At 47.6% G+C, this 19265-nt stretch overlaps 2 long non-coding RNA genes across 11 annotated transcripts in view; both read right to left on the minus strand.

The window, feature by feature from the left end:
- The window catches only part of LOC128853007 (uncharacterized), a 62828-nt gene extending 57283 nt beyond the window's left edge, over nt 1-5545 (minus strand). For 6 of the 9 annotated variants that reach the window (XR_008451196.1, XR_008451199.1, XR_008451198.1 and 3 more), the window contains exon 1: nt 1607-5545. This is a non-coding gene — a long non-coding RNA (uncharacterized LOC128853007). The remainder of the gene's footprint in view (nt 1-1606) is intronic. The other 3 variants (XR_008451200.1, XR_008451193.1, XR_008451197.1) reach the window with 3 other exon arrangements.
- Nucleotides 5546-5571: 26 nt separating this feature from the next.
- On the minus strand, nt 5572-12892 carry LOC128853008 (uncharacterized). 2 transcript variants are annotated; one of them, XR_008451202.1, is made up of 4 exons: nt 9203-12892; nt 8609-8714; nt 7412-7931; nt 5572-6974 (listed from the first exon to the last, which is right to left on the minus strand). It is a non-coding gene; the product is annotated as an uncharacterized LOC128853008 (long non-coding RNA). The 2 variants fall into 2 exon arrangements; XR_008451201.1 differs by having other exon boundaries at nt 7412-8714.
- Nucleotides 12893-19265: the final 6373 nt, after the last annotated feature.

The raw sequence follows: 19265 nt of genomic DNA on the forward strand, positions 1-19265 counted from the left end.
GACCTTTTGCCTGGCCCATGTCCTAGAGTGATCAGGCAGTTTATTTTAAGCTGAGTTAATTTTTAGAGTTGCTGCTTATGGGCGAAGAGGATTTAATATGAAATCCTACACTGTTTTTAAAACAATGATTAAATTAACAGCACCCTCCCCCAGCCTGGTCCATAAAGCATTCCCTGGAGATGCTCAATTGAAAGGATCTGGAACTCATCACGGTACCATCTGCCTCTCTCCAAGAGGTGATCAATCATCCTGAAAGTTTAAACACCCACAGTGCCTTAATCTGTTGTAGTGTTCAAATCAACCTATTTTAAACAGTGAAAGGGAGGACATGCAGTCCCCTCATGGTGCAGCGGTCAAGCCCCTGTTTTCATGCCTGCCAAGTTATAAAACATCAATGTTTCCTAATTTTCACAGGCAGAGACAGAGATCCTTCTTAGGGAAGGCACACGGAAAGAAGTGGAGAGCTGTGTGTGACACAGCTCATAATTGCCCCCTCACAGGGACAAGGGAGCAGCGTGCATCCCAGCGTGCATGCCTGAGGAGGGAAGGGCTCTCCCCAAATATGCTTTCCCTCTGCCCACATGCAGGACCTTTACCTGGAAGTAGATAGTGGTAAAAGTAATGCCTCATCCTACCACAGTTAACATCAGGAGTGCACAAAGTCCTCCCGCCCCATAGGATACAGGTAAATTCAGAAGTCAAATTTCAGTTCTACAAAAGCCATGGAAACCAAACAGACACAGATGGCTCCAATCCCCTTTGCTAGGAGCAGATGAGAGGCTGGGCCAGGCTTATGAGATAGCTTTATCTGTCCCAGAGGAACACTGAAAATCAATAGATCGGGTACATGGTGATGACTTTTCACTTGTGCTGTCAGCAAGCTTTTGTATTGCAAAATTCTGGTGGTTTGGTCCACACCAAATCACCGCCCAAGAGCAAGAGTGGCTACTGAGGTCAGCTTGCCCTGCAGCAGCTCAGTGCACGGGCTGGGCACTGCTGAGAAAGGTGGCAGGGGACACAGCTCTGGTCCCCTCAAGTCCCTGCTGCTCGACACAGTCTTGTGTGTCCAAGAGGTAACACCTGGCCTTTTGGCGACAAGGTGGTACACAGAGGCCAAGGGATGCAAAAGAGCTTGCCAGGAAAGCAACAACCAGCCTTTTAAATCCTGCTAGGATCAATATCAACAATGGCACATTGGTTCTACAGTTGGGATTTAGGAGTGCAAGCTCTCAGTACTGGTACTGTTATGTGAACTACTGGAGGAAAAAAATGGTACAAAGCATTTACTATCATTTCTGTTCCTAGCCGATGAGTAGGTAGTCTATTAAGAGACTTGAATTGAATGTAGGATTTCTTCTAATAACCCGGGATGAGACATGCTGTCATCATTGGCTTGGAACAAGCCCTGCTCAATAACAACAACAAAAAATAATAATAAAAAACCCCCCACTGTTTGCTCAGATTGGCAATAAATTGTTCATTTTCTTAGACAAGAACACTGAGTAGTCCACAAGTTCATGATTCATTCTCCACCATGAAGATCTCCACCCCACGATTCTCTAACAGATGGCTATTTATTGACCTGCTAAACCTTTCCTTATCTTACCTGGAGACAGCAGCCAACTTCATTGTGTGGATCTTCATCTATAGGAAGAAACACATGGGAGGGTTCTGAGGGTTCTGCACGTCACTTCGCAGTTTGAGCTTCTGGGCATGGCTCTCCTGCACTGGAAATAAGCCGTAGCCATGAAAGTTGCAATTCTGGAAAACACATGGTGGTTCAGAAAAGCATATATATAACCCCCCAAATCATCTGTATCCGTGTTTAATAGAAGAGGAAGTAATTTAAGGCACTGTTTGGTTTGCATATATGGTATCTCAGAGTTTAAGAACCCCTTAGAAGGGCGAAGGACAATGCAGGTGTGCTTACAGACCCAGGACTCACAGAGGATACAGATAAGCTTTCCACTGACTCTTCTGAGCTTCGCTAAAGTAGGGTGTAAAAGATGCGAATGTGTTGGACAGGAGAGGGGGTAGAATAACGTGGAAATATTTGAGGATTTTTCTAGATGAGTAATTTAATTTGGAAAGTTGTAGGACAAATTTATGCATTGGAATTTTGGGCTAAAACATCCTCTTTCACTGTACATGTCCAGGAGGCACCTACGCAGTGGACAATTGTCGAAGGGGCACCGAGCCACACTATCATGTCAAAGATGCTACAGTACACACCACAGGAGAAGTGAAAACAGAATAAATCTGACAAATGCCCTGCATTTATGGATTAAAAGGGAAATTTCCTTGACAAGCTCTAAGCCCAAGCAAATTGCACTGTGCTGCTATATGCTGATGAGGACACAACTGAGGCATGAAATGCAGCATCTGTCCCAGGCTTCTCAGTCTTGATTCAGCTGAGGATCACTCAGTACTGGCCATTAGGCAGATCAGACTCTAACAGAGTTGAATCCAAATCTGGATGTGAATCCTCTTACAGAGCTACTTCCACTAGCCCGAGAACTGCTGGGTGAAAAAGGATTTTCAGAAACATTTACCTGCATGAAAACTCATTGTCACTGGAAGCCAAAGATAGTGATTGTCCCCATGCCACTGACCAGTCAGCTCCACTCTTCTTGATTAGAAACGAGAAGGAAAACCGTGAGACCTGTTGCTTCTCTGGACTTCATCCACAACCCTGTGGAGCATAGCTTGGAGACAAATCTCATGATGTAAATGGCTTTCATGAGATAAAGCCATGTTAAGATCAGTCAAGACTGATAATTAAGAGCCACAGCAATTCATCACTACACAAAATAATGTACTTACAGTACATGCTTTGGGAAAGAGCACAAAGGGCCAAAATTTAATTTTCCTTAAGTCAGCACATAAAATCATTTGCTAATGCCTGAAACACAGCTGCCCCTGTGATGCTCACCGAGATGTCTCCGGAGAGAAGAGGGAGAGAAATTTATTCAAGACGTAATGCAAGTAGCGTGAGCTAAGCTTTCTCAATTCCCTCTTTCCCCAGCCTAGGCTTCACTCCAGTGTCACTCACGGTGGTGGGTTTTTACTGATGTCTACATCTGACACGTTTTCAAAGCCCAGAAGTGAACAGCACTCAAAACATAGTGAGAGCCGCTTGAGAACTGCTTTCTAATATTTATACAAACAACATTGGAGCTTTGAAAACATCTGAAAGCCCCCACAGCCCATGGAGGCACTCCATCACACCTATGAGCTTTGGGTTTGGCCCAGAGCACAGGAAAAGCCTGAACTTGTGAAACAAGGGTTAGGCAGCTTGGACTAAACATCTGGTCATCGTCATCGTGGAAAGCAGCACTCTGAGATGGGCATTGACAATCTTGGCCTTGAACAATTGCTGTTTCTTGTGAAATGCATAATTCAAAAGTTTTCTTTCTGCAAGGCTGTTTATTGGCTTCCGTTATTGCTTCCATTGGTTTCCTTTTCTCACACCCAGCTTGAGGAAGAAGCACTAATAGCATCCAGCGGACACCTTCACAGATACCCATTGCATGCTTTACTCTGTCAGCAGCAATTGCACTGCAGTCTGCCCCGCAGAGACAGCTCTGCCACGGGCTGGAAACCATCCTGCTCGTGCAGCCTCGCTGTTCCTGGGTCTCTCTGGGCTGTTTGCAGCACACTCAGATCAGCTTCACGGGATTAAAAAAAATACCCGCTTCCAATTGCGATGATAATGCCTGCAGAGTTCACTATTATAAAGAAAATATAGGTCAGCAATTGCAAACTTGACTCTGCTTGACAGCAGGGCCTCCCTAGCACCTCCTGAAACCGATCCGCTCTTGTCAGAGGAGCCGCCTTTGAGGCAGCCAAGTTGGAAAAACGTTGGCCAGAAATGTGTGAATTAGTCAGTAACTCTGTGAGTAACAGGAAGGGAGGTATTATGACCCAGACAACGGCTGCCTCGTCACACAGGCTGTGGAGCTCCGCAGAAAATGTTAAGCATGTTATTCATCCTGCCACTCACTGGGGAAACACACTTTCACTGCAAGGCACTGGGGGACAGCATCCATCTCTCCTTGCCGTGTCCATATTGCGCCTGTGCTGGGACCCCTCAAATACTGCCACGGGACAAATGGGGAGTGGGAGCTGTACTGATGCTATGTCACCATACATTCCCAAAGCATGTAGGAAGAGGCAATCTCCGGGTCTTCTTTGAAGGGACAGAGAGGATTATTTAATGAAACTGCATGGGGTAACATCCTGTGAAACCTGGCTTCCTTGATAAAACAACTCGCTAACAGCCTGTGCGTACGTGCAGCGCAGTGCCCTGGTGCAGTCTCCGAGCGAGCTCAGCCTGTGTCAGCGTTGCTCCGGAGCAGAGAGCCCCGTGTGACACTGGCTGGGCTGGGATTCCTCAGGCATGGAGAGGTTTGTTGATACAACCAGAGCCCTCCCTCAGACCTCATTTGGGTGTCTGCATGGTGCAGGTTCCACTAAATCATGCAGACCGTAAGAGCCAACCGTACTCAAACCTTGCAAAGGGAGATGCATAGGCTTACCCGCGTCTCTGGAGAGCATTGTTGTGCGCATCAGGGTCCTTCACGTACTTTGCACTGAGCTTGGAGGGACTCAGAGTAGAAATACTTGAGCATGCGCTTTCCTAAACGAAGGCTGCAGTTCCAGATTTTTTCTCTGTGTCTCAAGCAATTGGGTTAATAAACCAAAATAAGCACGCAGAAGATTCATGTTCAAGAAGGATTGAACACATCAGCGGGTTTACTAGAAATAGTAGGCCCAGATACAGTGTTTGACCCCTCTTTTGCCAAATACACAGAGGACATCCGCAGAGTCAAGCAAAACTATGTAGCAAATTGGATCAAGATGATTCTGACCATGTTTATGGGTTCTTAAGATCCTTTGTTCAGATGGAAAATAAGCAAATTAATACACAAGTCTTATGAAGTTGGGTTATGCATCCATTTATAGGGGATCTTTTATGCCTGTAGATGAACACCTCACAGATTACTTTGTTTAAGAGAGCATAGGACAAAGAATAGCAGTGTTTCCACAGGACGAAGTTCACTGTTGTCAGTAGGTTAGATTCAATGCACAAATATAATAAAAATTAAGTTGTGCTGTGTTTTATTCAACAACACTGTAAGAATAATTCAGTAGAGATGACAAATAGCAAGTTTATGCCTGTTCAGCCCTAGATAATAAAATTTCAATATTCACCCATCCTGTAATTAGTAAGTCAGAGCCCTGATAAATGAAGAGCTTTACAAACATACAGCAGAAGACCCAGTTCTTGCCAAGAGAAGTCACACTGACAAGAGCACACTGGAGCCTGGCTGATTTAGGTTATAAGCCACCTATGGCAAATTTCAATGAAAGTAAGGATCTCCACCAAAATTTCTCTTACCATTTCCTCTACCCACCTAGATCCCTGTTATTCCAGGTCAAACCAAGTCAAACCAAGTCTTGAGTCAAACCAAAAACTCTAGAGTAAGTCGCTGCATATCCCATAACTCTGATTTGAGGTAATGACCATCACACCCTCCGAACACAGGCTAAGAGAAATGGTATTTATTTAGCTTGTACGAACATTTGACCTTCCACGTAACACAGATGAGGTTTTAAAAGGTCCAACCATATCTCATTTAACATTTCCATCACTCACTCTCAGCTGTTTGCCTTCACGGATGGCCCGTTCCAGCTTTGCTGCTTGAGCATGTCCCTCAGGGAGCACACCACTGCAGGTAGCTCTCTCAGGGAGCTCCTCCACCAGGCGAGGAGGAACCGCTGGCTGCTGCTGACAGCAGAGGCTTTTGAAAGATGATGGGCTAAATTCAGTTGTTGTTGCTGAGCTTATGCCACTGAGATCTTATCACTGAGAAGCACACATGGAAGAGATTTGAACAAATACAGACAGAGAAAGCAGAGGAGAACATTAAAGTGCGGCAATGCCTTGTCTCTTGATAAATACTAAGGCTGTAGTGGTGTCCTTCGCACATAAGTCCTGTAGGGAAGGGATGGCCTGTCTGCCAGCTAGACTAGCAAAGCACGTAGCAAGACAGAAAGCATGGGTTTATGTTGTCACTGAAGGCTCCTAATTTGAGTGATTATTTATACAATCAACAATCTCCTGGAAACAGTAATGCCCTGGACCCGCCTTTCTTTTGGTCCAGTGATGACACAGGCTAAGCCTCTTTGAAATTGTACGAGGCACTGCCATGTTTTAACTGGAACACTATCATAACTTTTTATTTCTTGGCTCCTATTACTCAGTCAGGAGCATTTCTTACAGCACTGGGCCACCTTCCAGGCATAACATCTACCAAAGGCACTGACTATGTCCTAGTTTTTCTCAGAATACAGCCCAGAGCAAAACAGCTACAATACAGCAAGTGCGGAAGAGAACCAGCAGCAAAGAGGTCAAACTGTAATTAAAACCAAACTGAAAAAAAAAACCAAACCCAAGCTGCTTAATCTGTGACCCCGGGAGAAAATTATTGCAGGCGACAAACAAAATTGCTTATGGTAATGCTTTGCAGAACCAGGAGTGCAACACAACTTGGCAGGGCAACACGTGAGCAGGGGCAGCCCAAATATTCCCCATAACCAGGGCTTCTGGATCAGCATTTGTTTTCTGCCACTGGCAGGTAGGAGTCCGGGAACAAGCACTCTCTGCCTGCACATCAAGGAGAGAAACCATGGGTGGATGTGGGGCTTCCTCAGCATCAGAGCATCTGAAGGAGCAGGCAAGCCTAATGCAGTTGTATAACTTCAAAAAAGCAACATCAACAATGCATTAGCTGACTGACTTAAACCCACAAGAGATGAGAACAGCAAAGATATCAGGATCCACCTCCCTCATATCCAAATCGCTGTACGGTACTCAACGGTAACAATCACTTCTTGACTGGAAAAATGCTTCTGCCAAAGTAGGGCCACCTGCTTCCCAGGATCTCCCAGAAGCTTTTAGTAATAAGCACCTCCAAAAGCAGGAAAAAGACATTAACACATAAGGAGCATGAGGATAAAAACATTCATAAGTTATTTCTGATCCCACCATTCACATCCCTCCAGGATACAATGCTGTCTGGAAATGCACAGATTGATCAAGAAGTGCCTTAACCGTAGTCCTGCTGGCCTCCCCACTCCCAGTTTGGGTGGAAGAAAGATGCACTAAATAGCTCATCATTCCTCCATACAAGAACTTCACTGTCATCCAAAAGCCTCTTCTCCTACAGATGTCAGGACTTCCTTCCCTTCTGCCTACCACCGAGCAGCCTTCAAAAAGCCATTCTCAGCTCCCAGCATCCCTGATTAAAGGCAACTTCATTATCGCATCACCTTTCTGACAGTGAGGGTTTATAAAGACTGTGAAACAGAGAGTGGTAGTAAAACATGAGAACACAAAGAAACCAACCTGACTACTTGATCATTGCAGTTTGCGTTTATGCCATACATGCATTCTTCCTCTTCTTAATTGTTCTCATCCTTCTTTCCAAACTATAATGATGATTTGTTTCAAATATCAGTCGCAGGGTTCAGACCTCTGGATGCCTATTCAGGTGTAAAGTCTTGACATACTGTTGAATTTATGTTAAGCCAGCTCATTACCACTGAACAATAACCAGTGAATTGGCTATTGTTCACAGAAATGACTTATCAAGGAAATGCCCAATAAAAAAAAAAACAGTGCAAATTTTGAAGTGTATGAAAGTAGGATTAAGGGAGAAGGATGATGTTGCTGTTAATGCGTAAGATTAAGGGATGAGAGATCAGGTTTCTTTAAAAGGACTCTCCCTGTGATGTTGGGCAAGCTGTATAAAATCCCTTTATTTTCATATCCTTCTGAATAAAATGAGAATAATACTATTTTCCTACCTGGTGGAGAGTTTTAGATCACTTGGGCCCTTCCACCCACGATGCTCACCTTCTAGGGTCTATGAAACACGCCAGGGAAAAGAAAAAAGAAGCAACTCAACGAACCACATCCAATTGACTGACTTTTTAAACTCAAATGAATTGACTTTCATCCAACTTCCAAATCCCAAACTGCCTACACACCATTAGGCTAAGAATAAGCATGAGAGATGAAACCCTACAGGCTAATTTTCTGGAGAGACTGGAAACCCCAGAAGAGGGGCTGGAGACGAGAACACCTCCTCAACCGTGACCGCACGGCTGCACCTATGACAATCTCATCAATTCTGCGCCGTGGCACAGTGTCCCAGGGGCAGCTAGAGCCCACAGCACGCTCTGCACACACGCCAGCTCCCACGCTCCTTCTCTGCATGCTGGGTTTCAAGAATTAAATCGCATTTCTGCAGCCGAGACCTCCCGAGTCCCATAGAAGTAACCAAGTTTTAAACAGTTTTTGGAATAAGCTGGTGCATTGCATCCTTTCCAGTAAGATGAGCAGCTGGATGAAATAAGGGTTACTGAGGAAAGGCTGAGCCCAGCGCTGAGCTCTGTGAGCTGCAGAAGTGCAGGAGTTGGGCACGGCTGGGCTGGAAAGGTACAGGACCACTCTGCTGATGTCTTGCTGAACTGGAGCAATCGCATTCAGGGCTCCGTTTCCCACATTTCCAGGGAAATTGCTGTGCTGCCTCCTACTCACTTTGCAAGAGGATATAGCATGGAGCTGCATTGCCTCCAGAGCCCGATCCTGTGCTCGGCTCTGACGTGTCACAGCTGGAACTGCTAGCCACCACTGTGAGAAATGGCTTTCATAAGTAAAAAAAAAAAAAAAAAGAAAAAAAAAAGGAAAAAAAAATCATTTCAAGCCTGGCAAAGCCTCGCAGGAAATTTTCAAGGAGGTCTATTCCTCCCACACATCCTCTGCATTATCAAGATGATGATTATTATTATTACAATTTAAAATTGCAGACAAATAGCTTTTAGAACATACAACGAGTAACTGCTTTGGCTTTTAAAAACTGGCCAAGATGTTGTAGATGTTAAAAAGTGCTGCTACATGCCCATAACATCCCCTTTCCCATTACTGTCATCAACGCTGTGCAATCCCTGCAAAGTAAAACCACATGTTGGATATGATAATAGATGGATAGGCTGAGGTTGCCAATGTGCATTTCTGTGCGTAAGTCAAGCAAGACGGAACACAAAGGAGAAACATATAGAACAAATGCTCTCAAATAATCACCCTCCAAGCAGCAAGTGTGTATTGAATCAAAACCAGGATAGATTTACTCACAGAAAAATCCTATCTAGAGTAGCAACAGAGAAACTCAGACAAGTATCCAGGAGGCCACCCACTCCATGTACCATGCTGCCCATGGGCGGCCACCACTGCTGTCTTCATCCGCCTGCCGGAGGTCCAAGATCTCTGTGGTGGGTGTGGAGGGAAGTGATCTCCACCCAACCTTGATCTTGCAATAGTTCCCAAGTATTTCATTGTCAATGCAATTCACTTCATAAACAACTCAATCCCAGGTTTTGATGATGGTCTGAGGCTTATAATTATTCCTGCTGCAAAAGCACAGCAGAACACGGAGAACACAGCCATCCCCCAAATCTCGGTTCCACCGGCATCAACAAAAGCTCAAATTAAACCTGGAAAAATCCCATCTGTCTCTCTCTCTTTGCAAAGTTGTGGGCTATCCCACTACAACAACCCACGCGGGCACCACCCCGTGTCGTGCTGCAGTGGCTGTGGGGCGCAGGCGGCCCCCGAGCTCCCCACTGCCCTTCCCCCACTCCCCAGGGAGCAAGGCTGCGGAAGGGTGACCTGGCTCACCGCAGATGGCGTGAGTCACTGGCAGGACGGGAAGTAATCCGCACACTTCCAAACACTCAGAGACACACTCTCATGAATCAAACAGCTGAAAATAAATCCCAGCAGCCAGATAAGTGGTGCAAGGGCTGTGCATCTGCAAGATGTTGGAGGAAAGTGTTTTACGGGTCTTACTTCCTTCCTCTCCTCCCACCCCCCCCCTTTTCTTTTTTTTTGGCTAAAAACACAAGGTTTTCTTTGGGACATGGCTTTCCACATCACTTGTGAGCATAAATAACCCAGCTTGTGCAAGCAGCCGTGTGCCTGGCCATGACAAGGCTGTCTGGAATTGCGGGGGGCCTCTGAGCTGACGTCAGCCAGTGACTCGGTAGCTCCCACCCTGAAACCTGAATCCTGGGAGCAGTCTACTCCCGGCTACCATGTGTGCTGCCTTTTGGGTTGTACTGGCTGCTGCTGCTGGGTTTGTTTGTGCTGTGCTCCTCCGGCCAGATTTGGTGAGGACAGGCTGTACCAACAGCACATATGGACAACGAGGAGGAGAAGGCACATGTGCTTTCCCGGCACGTGCAGTGGCCAGCCTGCCCTGGTGCATGGAATGGGACCAATTTCAGCCCCCAGCACGTCCTCTCACCACCCTCCTTGCTTCAGGAGTAAGCGTTGCTTCTTGTGACTCCTCCACATGAGCCCTCAGGTGAGTATACGGCACCCCGATGCCCATGTGCTTCCTACACCCACCCAGTAGAACCTCCTTGTTTGCAGACTAAACTCAGTAACTGAGTACATCACAGGGCACAGAAGCAGCATGAAGCCCGTTAAGAATCCCTACAATCAGTGCCCACTTTACTGATGCTAGCAAGTTGTAGATCAAACATAATCTCTGTGAATGAGAGGCACCTCGAGATGATGATGATTTGGGGAGTCATAGGGACTGCATATCCTCTGCCAGCACGGTACGAGGTAGGGCTTGTCCATAGCTCAGTTACGTGCCAAGCAGAGGCAGGGAGAGAAAGCCCTTGATGCCAATGAAGGCAGGCAAAGCCAGCACACTAACACAGGAAGAAATGAGATTTTAGGGAGGCATTTGGACTGTCATCACTTGAAACTTGTGAACACGACAGTGGTTGTTACCAGATTCAAACAATGAGACTGAAAAATCCCAGAAGTCTCCACTAAGACAATTGCTGAATCAAAACAGCTGCAAGAAGTAAAAGTTTTGCTCTTCCTTAGTAGAAAATGTTTGACTTCTCACAGCATATATCTCGTCTTGACTATATTAACACCTTGTGCCTCATGCTACAGAACGAGCTGGCTCAACTGCTCAAGCAAGCTCAGAGAGCTGCAACTAAGGGTGGCCAAAAGTCTGAGCTTGTGAGAAGCTTAAACCTCTGGAAATCCAGTATCATTATGATTTGCAACCAAAACTACATTTGAAATATTTCTTGTGACACAGAATCCTTTTCTCATCTCAGAAGAATATCTCCCAGTATGAGGCATTTCTGCAATCAGCTATTCCCTCCATGAAGCCCAGTAGCTCTGAATTACATCAAGATGAAAAAACAGTGACATTGTCAGGGAAACTGTGCTCCCTTCCCACCCCTTCCCTGCTCATGTGGACAGCCTGGAAACCCTCACAGCCTGGCCTGGGTCAGGGCTGTGGGTTTCAGGGAGCTGGGCTGGGAGCACAGCATCCTCCTCAGCATGAAACCACTGACCATGCAGATGAAACCAAACGGTGGCCAAACCACTCCCACTGAGGCCAGTGGGAATCCAGTAGGACCCTCAGCAGAGTCTAAGCTTTGGTGTTTGGCATCTGATCCACTGAGACACTTCTGATTGTGCCAGGTACAATTTGACAGTTATCTCCCAACAACTCAGCTCACTTCTGGTCAGTATATTTTTAAGCCCTGGCTGAACTGGCAGGAGACCATTCAGGCCAACACAACAACCCAAGGCATAAGGAAGGCCCTGGAAAGTCAGATATCAATGACATAAAGCACTGCATTTGATCTACAGTACAAGATTTCATAATGCTCCTTACTTCATCCCAGTTACTTACACCCATCCCAGTGACCATGACAGTTTTCCCCCACAGCTGTTTTCAAAGGAAGCTGCTCTTGGTGCCATTCCTAACACATGTGGTTGCCCTGAGAGGATGCTTCCATCTAACACCACCAACAAATTAAGGAGGGAGAGGAACAAACACAACCAAGATCCGCTTTCTTAGATCCACTGCCAGGCTGGAAACAAAACTTCCAGCTGCTAGGATGGCTAAAACTTGTTCTCTTTGTACGCTTGGAATTACATCTCTTATGTTGCCCTGGGAGTTTCCTTGAATATAACCTCCTTTGTTTGTTTTAATTGAGCACCCCTGGGGCATTTTCAGCCAATTCTAGTAAAGCAAAAGCAAAAACACAAGCCATCCTTCCACTTCAACCGCACACACTGGTGAAGCTTTAGAGTCAAAAAGCAACATGGGAATGCCTTGGCTCGAGTATCTCACTCCATCATCAGTGACTGAACAGCCCGGGTGCCACACCTCTGCTTTGCCAGGCAGGAGAGAGCAGCTGCCCACGCAGAGAGGCAAAGCCCATGGCCACGCTCTCCACCGCCTGATGGTTACCTGGCTCTGAGCACCACTGAAATTGTCAGAGAAACCCTGCTCCCATCCCACCTCTTACTCTGGTCTCCTAGCTCACACAGACCACCTGGAAACCCTCACATCTTGGCCTAGGTCAGGGCTGTTAGTTTTAGGGATCTGGGAGCCCAGTGTCCTCCTCAGCATGAAGCCACTGACCATACACGGGAAACCAAATGGTGGCCAAACTGTCCCCGCTGAGGCCAGTGGGGACCCAGCGGGACCCTCAGCAGAGGCCAGGTTTCACTGTTTGGCATCTGATCCTGCTTTAGCCTGGCACACAGCACACCCCAGGCAGCGGTGTCTGCTCAGCTGCAGCGTCCTGCTGACGAGGGAAATTCAACGCACCAGGCAGGCTCTTTGCCAAAATAAATGGGCAATAACCATTAACGCGTCCCAGCCACCCAAACACGGGTGCATGCACTCCCAGCAACAGCTTTCAGCAACGACAAACACAGATGAGGAAACCCTTCCCTCTGCGTTGGGGTGAAAGGCCGCTCCATGGGAATGGCAGGTGTTCAATGGCAGTGCCCGGGCTCAGGACTGACACATGCTGGTGAGGGCATCAAGGAGCTGGTGTGCTCGCCCCGACTAACTGGTGGCGTTGGTCCTGGAGGAGCCCAACTCCAACAGCCCTGCTGCCCATCCCCGCTCCCAGCCCTCAAAACTGCCCCTCTTCCTCCCAGGCAGCCTCGACTATCCCTGCATCCGATGGGCTTGAAAGAATGTATGGCACAGGGAGGCCAGCGGTAGGATGGAGTTTCCAGTCAGCCCAGAAAAAGGATCGCAAAAGAGCATTTATGGCACAGGCATCCAATTCAGTGGCTCCTGTGAAGGCTAGGATGGTGCTGGACTCCAGATGGAAGCCGATCACAGCCCTCCTCTGCCTGCAGCCTCAATCAAGCAGCACAACACTGGTAAATGGGAATGGATAAACTAAGAGACAACGGAGAGATTAGACTGCAATTTAATATTTTGTTTCATATAAATATAACATCACTCTAAAGCTGCAGTCACCCATCCCACAGCTGGTAATTCTCAGGCCCTAGAAAAATTCTTCCCTATTTGTGCTCAAAAGGGGCACTGCAGGGGCTGTTGCTTATTCCAAGGTCTTTTGCTCAAACAAACACTGGGGTTTAAGCCTGATCTACCACCCAAGTAGGTCACCTCATTCCCTCCTCCTGGGAACACCACAGCAGTGGCAGGGCACTGTCCTTTGCCCACAGCAAAGAAATGGATCACACCCTCCTGCCCCCTCACCACAGGCCCTGGGCAGGCTCTTCTCCTGCACACCGGCTGTGAGACCCCATCAGCATCATCTGTGCAACAGCGCGGGAGGGGACAGGGTAGAGGAAGTGGTGATGCTGGAATACAAAGCTGGAGCTAAGAAGATGTACTCTGATAGCACTCTCGGGTGGTGGTGAGGACAGCAGACTCAGAAGCTGGCAGAGCAAAGGCAGTTGCTTGGCTGATGGGTGCTGACTGCAGCAGGAGAAGGATGTTGCCCTGATGTGCAGGGACTGAGGGTGACTCAAGGCTGTGTGGAGCTTTGCAGAGACCTTTGGTCTCCCCAGCCCCGCTGGCGCACTTGTTGCCATCATGTGAAGGAGACAAAGGTAGCCTAGGCACCAGGCAGCCACCATCAAGGAGTCACAGCCCCAACTACACTCCTCCCTACCCCAAACACTCAAGTACAGAGAGATGATGCAAGATCTGCATTGTCCTCATCACTGCACCCAGCCATCGGCACGTCACGGCCAGTTTCCTGTGCAGGGGTTGGGATGCCCCTGGTCACCACCTCTTACCTCCTTCTCTCCTAAAGGAGTGAGTCAAACCTAAGGCAAGAAGAGAAGGAGGAATTTTCCCCTCTTCTTCCACACTCAGGCACTGAATCTCAGCTATGCCAACAGAGCCAGAGACACCTTCCCACCTGTAGTCAGTTGTCAAGGCATATCTCGTCCTGTCTTCAAGTTCTGGAAAGGGAGGATCAATCTTCTACCAGCTGTGACAGCGAAAAGCCCCAGCAGCTGCCGCCTGCTCTGTGCCTACCCAGGTCTGCTTGCTACAAAGCTCCTTCTGATGCCAAGATACAACTCAAGATGATTCCAATTAAAGAAGCGAGGCTGTCACAATTTCAGCTGCACAAGTGAGACAAGAAAACTAATGGTGTCACTGAGTGTCTGCAGGAACAAATTTACAAACCTAATCACCTCTCAGCATAGCCTGGCTGCCAGTGCCTGAAGGAGGGTGATAGGGGGGAAGAAAGCTTATGGGACTCTTAAAGAATATTAATTCACACTAATATGAATCGGATCTGTCCTTGCCCGTAATCAGCAGCAGGACTGAGATCCTGAACTGGAATATTAATGCAAGTCCTCCATGGGAGATGGAAACATCTCAAAACGTCTCTCAAATTATGAGAATTTAACATTAGAGCAGCACAGCAAACTGCAATGCAGTTGTGGCGTAAGGAGAAATCTGCTGAAAGAGGAGGTTGAGAAATAGAATGGAAGTATCACTGCTTCCTGGGAAGTCCCAGGACCACCAACCCGTACCAACCGCTTCAACATGTGCCAATCTTCCCTTCCAGACACCCTTGAAAACTTCGGCGTGACCCCTGTTTCTCCTGTAAAATACAGGATAACTGAATTTTTAATGCAAGTTGATCAGGTGCATCCTCTGTGCCTGGTGAAACCACTACATGTGAACAGGAAAGAAATCACTTATGGTAACAGCTATTGTATTTTGTTTTTCTGTATAACTGCTGTTACGTTTTGGGGTCAGGGAAATACCTCTGCTTTTCAATGAGATATCAAGGATTTGGCATGTTCAGCTTGAGATACAGCACTGAAAACAAGCAGCTGTTCTGGAAAATAAAGCTGATGGAGAATGCCAAATACCAAGAAGAGGACAGATCCAGGACACCTCTTTGCTGCTGCAGTCTGGGCTACAGGCACACCTGCCATTGGCAGAAAAGGGCCCTGAATGAGAGTTACCACCATGAGGTGCACTTAAGCAGCTCTTTTAAAAGGTGTTTTGTTCTCTCTCATTAATTTTTCCCTTCATGTGTGCTTGGCCAGAGGGGTTACAAAGCAGCTGAGCATCTCAACAGCACTGAGCCACTGCAGGGGTGAACCAGCCTCACACTGGGAGGAAATGCACAGCCAGATCGGCACTTTGCTTAATGGGAACACATCATGCTCCTTCAAGGTTTCTTTCCGAGGCCTGGATGGACACTCATGTCACTCTCATACATCCCATCCTGTCCTTGGGAAACTCCTTGGGAATGTCCCCAGTGCCCACTATTGAGTGGCACCTCAAGGCAGGGACCTGCCTCCTGTGCTTATGGTATCAGTGCCCACAAGAGTGAAGGAAAAATGAGTTTTCACCTCCCTGAGGACAAACAAAAGGTCCTGGCAAGCCTTGCCTAAAAACACTTACTAAAGAAGGGGACAAAAGCAGCTCATTAGGAACACACACAGGCTGGGCGGCTCTGCACAACCTGAGCCTCAGCTCTGACACATGCTCACTCCCACTCCACTCCTGCATGCCTGCCAGCTTGTCAGACCAACATGACTAACATTCCGGGGTTTATTCAGGGTTTGCTTCCAAAACCCAGCAGCAAAACCACCCGCCTGTGCCGTGCAGACCCAAGGAGCTGCCTCGGATCTGGGCAGTTGATGCAGGAGGTGCCAGGAAGGATGGGCAGGAAGATTCCAGGATGCATCCTTCCTCTCCAGCAGCGTCTGTGGTACCTCAGGCAAAAGAGAATCCTCCTAACCCTGAAACCCTTTCATTGCTCCTTCGTGGAAAGGGATGAACTGGTGACCTGCACAGCGTGACGGCGGAGGAGAGAAGGATGAGCGCCACAAGCCCTCTGCCTCCCTTTCACAGCCCAGACCTCTCCCTGTCTTTACTTTGCTTTCAGCAGTTGTTTTCTGTTGCTTATTATTACTGAAAAGTGAAGGCGAAGGGCCTTTGAGCCTCATGATTCACTTTGCAAGCGAGGCACAGAGTGACCGCAGCCACCATCCCAGAGCACTCTGCAGCTCCTCCCGCTCTGCCCAGCAAAGATAAGGTCCCAAATCCTGCCCTGCTCCGTCGCACAATGGACCCTCACCTCTGTAAAGGGGAACAGGATTAATACATCACAACCCAAGAGCCATCCCTTGGTGCTTGACTATTGATGAAAAGGGAGAAATCTATTTTTAACCTTTTTCAATAAATTACCCCTAGTTAAAACCAATGATTTATTTTTTCTTTTATTACAGCTATAAAGTTGATCTGCCGTAGCATTTCTTACCAAAATGTCTCTGTAACAAGCATGCCAGTACCATAAATTAATTTTTCTGTACACTCAGTGATACACAGCTACAACTGCGTATGGCATCGCAGAGCACGGATGCTTGAGTGTGTCATCAAAACAATATGACACGCTAAGGAAGGACTCTATTTTTCCCTGTCTCTTGCATGACACATCTACTTAATTAACTACCTTGCTGGCAGAGAAAATGAGCGAGTGAGAGATAAATTGGCACTTTTTTTTTATCAGTGTCTCTATTGTTTTCTTCTATATCAGGTTAATTTAATGTTAATGAAAGTGAGGATTAAAAGCCTCAATTACTGGAAGGCGAGGGGACCAAAGAGACTTACAAGAAGCTCCATAAGGAGCTCGGATGTACTGGACCATGGCAGGGGCCCGGACGCATGATGCTGCAGCAAGGCAAAGCCTGGTGGAGGGAGTCCTGGCCGCCGGGGGTCACGGGCAGCTGCCCACCTCCCCGCTGATGCCACCGTGCCCACAGGGACATCATTGCTTGGTGTGACCTCAGGAACTGCTCGCCACTGCGGAGTTAGCGTGAACAAGAGCTCACCTTCTACAGAAAGCACTTTCAATGTCTAAACAAGACATTTGTTAGTGACTCAACAAGAAATTTCCATATTGTTCATTATATAGGAGGTATTTGGTTTTTTTCTCAGATTAAGTGATTTTATTTCCAAGAATAAGAATCCCCTCTAAAAATAAACAAATCTACATAGGAAAAATTTCCCCTGAGTGTTAAAAAATAACCCAGAAATTCTTTTTGCAGTTTCATTTGATAGAAGTGATTGGTAAAATGCTTTGTCATTTTGACAGAACAAGGGGGAATGGACACAAACTGGAACGCTGGAAGTTCCACATCAACTCCCACTGTTCTGTGGTAACGGCTCGATATGGCTCCTCCAGGTAGTTCAACAGAGGTCTGTGGAACGCACACCCGCACTCGCTGCCTCTGCTGCCCAGGGGGACACAGCACCCAAGGAGGACAGCTTCCCGGGAGGATGGATGCGGACACCAAGTGGAGCTGGTGCATCGGGCATGGGTGATCCTGGGACCCACACCCCAGGACCTGCCCCAGCACCTGCCCCAGCCACCACAGCCAGGCTAGAGGGAAAGAAAAGAAGAAAACAGGGGTAAAAAAAAAAGGGGGGTGGGATATGGCAAAGTAGAAAGACCTAGAGGCGAGGGGAAAGGACACCCAGCCATGCAAATGTGCTATAGCAGACAGGCAAAAGAAGTGAGGGAGTGAATTCTTCCTCTACTCTGCTCTGGTGAGACCTCACCTGGAGCTTTACATTCAGTTCCGGAACCTTCAGCACAAGAAGGACATGGATCTGTTGGAGTGGGTCCAGAGGCGGCCACAAAGATCATATGAGGGCTGGGGTGCCTCCCATACGAGGGCAGACTGAGAGAGTTGGAGTTGTTCAGCCTGGAGAAGAGGAGGCTCCGAGGAGACCTTAGAGCTGTCTTCCAGCATGGAAAGGGGCTACAGGAAATCTGGAGAGAGGCTCTTGATCAGGGAGTGCAGGGATAGGAGAAGGGGGAACAGTTATAAACTGAAAGAGAGGAGACTGAGATTAGACATTAGGAAGATTTTTTTTTTTCTTGTGAGGGTTGTGAGGCATTGGCACAGCTGCCCAGAGAACTTGTGGCTGCCCCATCCCTGTAGGTGTTCAAGGCCAGGTTGGATGGGGTTTTGAGCAACCTGATCCAGTGGGAGGCATCCCTGCCTGTGGCAGGGGGTGGAACTGGATGAATTCACCCTGCTTCTGCTTTGTCACTGCCAGGGTGGATTTCTCCCACCATCATCCAGACCATACAGCTTGCCCAGGAGAAAAACCTTTTCTTCCTTGGGACTGCTCACATCATCCCTTCCTGACCGCTGCCAGGGCAGCATATCTGCTCTCTCCTGGGAATGGGGTCACCGACTACAGGACTCATAGCAGACCCAGGGTCATGCTCCCAGGTGCGACACTACCTGACTGACACGCGGGTGCCCAGCACCTTCACAAATGCGCACATCTCAGGAAATTAAAACCTTGTTTCTTGTGTGTCCACCTGCAAAAAAGCATCCTGGCTGTTGTCCATTGAGGTGTCCATCAGAGAAACCAGCAGCTCAACATCTATAGCACCATCCCTCTGATGCTCACAGACAAGTCAAAACCATTTCTACTGGACCAAATCATTTATATCAAGCATGACACAAGAAGATGGTAAAAAGCCCCCATTTTTCCTTCATTCAGGATTGCAATGCCTTTGTACCCCTCAGTATAAAACTTCCCAAAACTCCCATTTCTTTTTTCAACTGAGACAGTTTTCTCCTGCCTGGCTTGCACGACCTACATGTGGGACAGGAGCTGGGCAAGAGAGAAGCCCCCAGCTCTTCCCAGAGCCAGCCTGGCCAGTCCCACACACCTTGCACATCTGCCAGGTCTCGCTGCTTACCTCTGAGCTGCTCACGTGTTGTTTGGGGCACACAGCTTCAGCAAAATGCTGCCAACCCATGGACTCTCTCACTGGTCTTTATTTAAATAAACTGAAAGGAATGGCACAGTGTCTAAGGAAGA

The sequence above is a fragment of the Cuculus canorus genome, chromosome 9, assembly GCF_017976375.1.
Source record: "Cuculus canorus isolate bCucCan1 chromosome 9, bCucCan1.pri, whole genome shotgun sequence".
Classification (NCBI taxonomy): Eukaryota; Metazoa; Chordata; class Aves; order Cuculiformes; family Cuculidae; genus Cuculus; species Cuculus canorus.